The following is a 5,597-nucleotide window of genomic DNA, read 5'->3' on the forward strand; positions in this document are numbered from 1 at the left end:
GTGGCCTCCGGAGCTGCTCCCGTGGCCTCTTGCCTCTGTGCGGGGGAGAGGGGCCCCGCCCCAGACACGGTGGGGCGACCGCCTGCTGCCGCTGCCCCGCGGGCCGTCGCCAAAGGCACAGGGCGGGGGTGCCGGCGTGGCTCCTGGGCGGCGGCAGGGGCAGCGTGTCCCAGCAGCACACGGGGCTCCTGGCAACTCGTAACAGGTCGCCCCTTTCTGACAAATATGCCCAACTGCTCACCCTTTTGCTCTTCTTTCCCGCTTCTCCCCACACCCGTGCGGTCCGGTGTCCCTTTGAACCTTCTCTGAGAAACGCACATAGCAACTCGTGTGGTTGTAGCAAGGCTCAAGGGGCGTAGCACATGCTTAAGACACCACCTCACTCCCCTTCTCTGCTCTGCCCGCCCCTGGTTCTCGCTGCCTTCGCTCCCCACCGAGGAGGGCTGCGCCCGGGGAGGCCTGTTCCTGGGTGTCCTCCCTCGGAGGACGGCCGTCCCCAGCCTCAGCCTGAATGCCCCACTCCTTGGCGGAGTCTCCGATCACGGCCCTGGATGGGCGAGCAGCCCCTGAATTATTTACTTTTTGGAACTCCCCACTGGGTGTGTGGTCGCAATTTGGGATCCCGGAGTAAACGAATTCGATACTGTAAGTCGACTCAGCCCGGCCACGTCTAACCTCAGCAGCATTAAAAATGTACCAGCCCGCCCTGAGGACTCCGGGTGGGTCATGCGGAAGGCCTGGCAGCGCTCCTCTGGGGCCTGTCTGGGCTCAGAGACGGCCGCACCTCTAGAGGCTGGGCTGGGCAAGGGCCGGGAGACCCTGCTTGTCCGGAGCCGGCGCGGTGTCCTTGGGCGTCCGTTCCCCTCCCCTGGGCCGCCGCCCCACAGGCCCATCTCGGCTGACGGGCGTTGTTGATGCCGCAGCTGTTTGCTGTGATGCCCTTATGGGGCGTGGGCGGGAATGAAAGGCGCAGACCCCACGCCCGTCGCGACGACTCCGGGGCGTCTGAGCCCTCGTTCCGACTGGGTCGCAGCCCCCTGCTCCCCTGCCCGGGCCGGGGTCTTGACTTCCCCACGCGGGTGGACTTCCTTCATGCTAATCTCCTCTCGGAGTCAGTCCTGGGAGCCCAGCCTGCACCACGGAGCCGAGATGAAGCACACCCGCTGGGGCCGGGGACACACCTGTGTTCAATCCTGGCTCTGCCACTCAGGGGTGGGGTGACCCAGGCAAGCTCTTGACTGGACCCTCTGAGTCCACTTTCATCTGGGGAGAAAGACGAGGGCGAGGACCGGGCGAGTTCCTGCCCCGTGTGCAAGGCCCTGACCCCGCGCCCAGCGCAACCCATGGTGGCGCCTCTTTCGACAGTGTTTCTCGCACAAGACGTCCTGAGTTCCACTGGAATTTGTGGCTCTACTTCATGAGTTTGACTCGAACGTGTATCACGTTTCATCGTCTTGAAAACAATGCTGGATCTGAAAGGGCGAGGCCTTCGTTTTTGAGGCTTTAGAACCGCTTCCCAGGTGAAGTATGATGGCTACAGAATCGCAGGGAGTCTGGACCGGGTTAACCTTGAGCAAGCAGGTCAGCCCTAAGCCAGGTGAGTCGCGGCAAAATGCCCTCCCCTGTGCACGGATATGAATGTGACTGCTTGTGGCCGTTGTTATTTTTCCGCAAGTGTCTGCAGAATACTCTCTGCCCAGCTGCTCTTCAGAGAGGGCCTGGCCGTTCCTCCGGCCACAGATGGACTCAGATTCCCTCCGCTGCATGTGCTGGCCGCAGAGTCTCGCTTGACCCTCGGAGTGTGGCAGGAGTGAAGTTCTGGGCCCTCCAGGGTGGCTCCTTCAAGGCCAAGTCAGCTCGCCAGGGTCTCTGGGGACGGTCCTTCTCGGAACCTGCTGCCATGCTGCGAGAAGCCTAGGCACGTGGAGAAGCCCAGGCACATGGAGAAGCCCCGGCGGGGGCTCCAGCCAGTCCCCACCAACAGCCCGCAGCAGCTGCCAGTCCCAGGCGCGAGACCGCCGGACATCCAGCCCCTTTGGACTTCGGATGACAGTAGCCCAGCTAACATCCAACCGCAAGCCCGTGAGGCCCCCAAAAGAATGGGGTAAGCTGGGCCCAGTTAGCCCACAAAACGAGACAATCGCACACCACTGTTTGACGCCATGAATACGGAGTGGTGTGTCATGCACGGCAGATTGTGCCAAAGTGAAATGAGACGATGCCGGCTGATGACCACAGCACTCGGTGAGTGACCACCCTCGCAGAAAAAAGCAAGCCGGCTATGAGGGGAGACAACACCTGGGTGCGAGGGACCGAGACTGACGCAGGCAGTGCCTGAACCGGGGCTGGTGGGCGCCGATCCCATGCCTGGCCGTCCCCAGCATCACAGCATCTCCCAGTCGACCGGAGCTCTGCAGCTCTGCCAGGTCAGCTCCCGCTCTGAGGACGGTCCTTTGTGGGCCTTTGTTTAATCCAGTATGTAGGAGCCCCTGCCCTGTGCCAGGAGGCAGGGTGGCGGGGACTGCTGGGAAGTGGGCAAAGGGGGGCTGGGACTCGGCCCGGTGCCAGGGGACAGTCCCTGCACAGTCTCGTGTGCGCAGGGAAGGGGGTGCGTGTCCCCAGCAGCCAGAGGGCTGAGTCACTGCCCCGCCAGCCAGCTCTGAGTATCCTGCTTCTTGTGCCTGGATCCTGGGGGAACGGGATCTGCGCATCAACCTGTACCAAGTGGCAGCTCCAGGCCAGAAGTCGGCCATCGATACACCTGCTGACCCACCTCAGCGCACGCTGACCCTTCCTAGGGGTGGAGGGACTTGTCTGGCATCTGAATGCCAGCCCGTGGGCTCTCCTGGGGCCTACCTGGGTTCTGTCCATCACCAAGGCCTGAGGGAGCAAGCTGAAGAAAATAAAGAAAGCTGCCGCCCAAGACTGCATTTCACCGTGTATAAGCCAGAAAACACCAAGTTTCCAGAATTCAAGCTTATCTCAAACAGCTACATCAGGGAACGGTAACAGCATAAGCCACTTTCTTGAGCTTTACAAGTGACACTATGCTTTTAATGGGCTGGAGTTTTCATAGGCAGACGAAACCAGTTAAAAACAAACAGCACAGCCGGGTTTGGTGGCTCAGCCTGTAATCCCAGCCCTTTGGGAGGCCGAGGCGAGTGGATTGCCTGAGTCCGCAGGTTCGAGACCCACCTGAGCAACTTGGCGAGACCTTGCCTCTACAATAAATCAAAAAAATTAGCTGGGCATGGTAGTGAGAACCTGTAGTTCTGGCTACTTGAAAGGCTGAGGTGGAAGGATCGCAGGAGCCCAGCAGGTTGAGGCTGCAGTGGCTGGGAGTGTGCCACTGCACTCCAATCTGGGTGACAGAGGGAGACTCCAACTCAAACACACAAACAAACAAACACACACACAACATAAGGTCCTGGAGCATTCACCTGAGCTCATTACAGCCAAGCAGGAAACAGCTGCTACCATTTGCAAGCTATCACTGCATCCCATGGAGGCCTGTGGCTCCTTAAAACTGTCTCTAAAAATGCTTCGCAAACCTTGAGTTTCACACAGATGTGGGGGCTAGAACTTCCATTTTGAATAACAGACATAAGCTCTGTGTCCCACCTGAGAAATCTCCTGGGTTCTCTTCCTGAGAAACAAGGATACAGCCCACCAGAGCAGGGCAAGAGCCAGAACCCCCCTCTCCTTTGAGGACCTCACCTGTCCCCTCACCTGTGAGGACCTCACCTGCCCCCACCTCACTGGCACCCTCACCTGTGAGAGCCTCTACCCACAGCTCAAGGAGCAGGAGAGTCCGGTGAGTCGGCAGGTCTCTTCCGCTGCTCTGCTTTCGTTTAACCTTGTTCTTATTTGAAACATTATTACCTGTTGGTATTAACGTTTCTCTGCAGCTGTAATTGTAGTTTGCATCAAAGAAGGCTCTTTGATTTATCCATTTAGAATCATTTCTGTTGCTACAATGTATTCCTATAACAAGAGAATCTATTTAATCCGCTGCTCTGGAAACAGCGCAGTCTAATAATGCACAATCACCACAACTTCCCTATGGAAAAAAGCACAGAAAATCCGGAGAAAATGGAGGACGTGGTGGGGAGAGGGCAGAGCCTTTCATCTGGAAGAGGGGAGCAGTGGGGAGTCTCGGGTCACGGATGCCCTGTAACGGCCGGGCTGAACCCAGAAGCTGGTGCACCCCTGGGGCCTGGGTGCGAACTGCAGTGCTCACTGGGTGGACTTCTGGGCCTGAGTGTGAATCCCAGGAGCTGAGAGTCCGCCCTGGAAGTGGGTGGTGGGCTCCTGGTGCCAGGGTGATGGCCGAGAGCTCCAGCTGCAGCAGTCGTGCAGCCGGCCCTGGGGTCGAGGACTGAGCGTGCAGCTGGGGGCAAAAAGTCGGGCAAGGGGGACTCTATCTAAAGGCGTGAGTGGAGGCCCTCGTGCCAGGAGGCTGGTGGCGGTGCCTCCTTGAAGCAGGAGTGGAGGGAAGCCATCCAGTGTGCTCAAAGCCTCCTTGGCCAACCTCTCGTCTCGGCGCCTTGAAGGTGACGGTCGGCACCTCAGGGGCCACCCGTGAGTCCGGCACCCACCCGGCGGTTTGATCCTCCGCTGCTCAGCAGAATGGAAGCAGTGGCAGGGCACGGGGCCCTCGGCAATCCAGGCGGCCCATCAGGGAGAGGCGGCGTCTCCGCTCCTCCTGCAGAGGTCTCTGCTTGGTTATTTTAGGACCTGAGGAGATGACTTCCGACGACGTCGTCTCCACCTTGACCTTGTCCAGCCCTGGCTGGCTGCGTTCCTTTCAGCTCGTCTGCTTTCTTCCTTGAGTGTGTGTCAGGCAACCCACCTCCTTGCCATGAGCTTGCATGTCTTTGACCCCAGGCTGTTGCTCACAGAATGAGGCATCTTGAGGGTGATGACCTTCCCAGCCAAGGACCAGCCACCCGCGGCGCGCCGCCCCCGCCCGCCGCTGTCCCAGGAGGAGAGCGGCCCAGTTCTGGTCCGGCTTGCCTCGGCCCCTTGCTTATGCTAGAAGAACAAGCTGAGCAGCTTTGTGCTTCTTCTAACAAGTACGGATGTGTTGAATTTCAAAACGGAAAGTGAAAGAAAGAAAAGCCCTAAGCAGCGCAAACTAGATGTCCCAAGGGCGCTGTTTCCTTCGGACTGGCGTGGCCGAGAAGGGCAGGCCCTTGTCCCTAGTGAGCCTCCAGTCTCAGCTTCTTCTAGGGCCAGAGTCGGTGCCCAGCAAGTGGCTGCTGGTCTGGCTGGGCCCTGCCCACGACCCGGGGGCTCCGGCAGCTGGACGTCGCCCTCACGCTCAGGCCTCAGCCCGAGAGACGGGCCCTCGGCGCTGCCCCTGGAGCACTTCCCCACTGCCTTCCTGCCTGCCAGCTGCAAACGGCAGAGGCCGTGCCCTGCACCCTCAGGTACCCCAGCCGGACAATGAGTCCGTCGGGACAAGGCGCCAGGTGGCCGTGGCAAGACCTTGCTTCCCTTCTCTGTTCTCTGAGCCTTGTCTTTCTCGGTAAACTTGGCCGTGGGATCGCTCTCCCTTGGTGTCTGAGCTCCGGATCCAGGTGTTCGTCAGAGCA

The sequence above is a fragment of the Carlito syrichta genome, unplaced genomic scaffold (assembly GCF_000164805.1).
Source record: "Carlito syrichta isolate Samal-C Ts95f unplaced genomic scaffold, Tarsius_syrichta-2.0.1 Scaffold92597, whole genome shotgun sequence".
Taxonomy (NCBI): domain Eukaryota; kingdom Metazoa; phylum Chordata; class Mammalia; order Primates; family Tarsiidae; genus Carlito; species Carlito syrichta.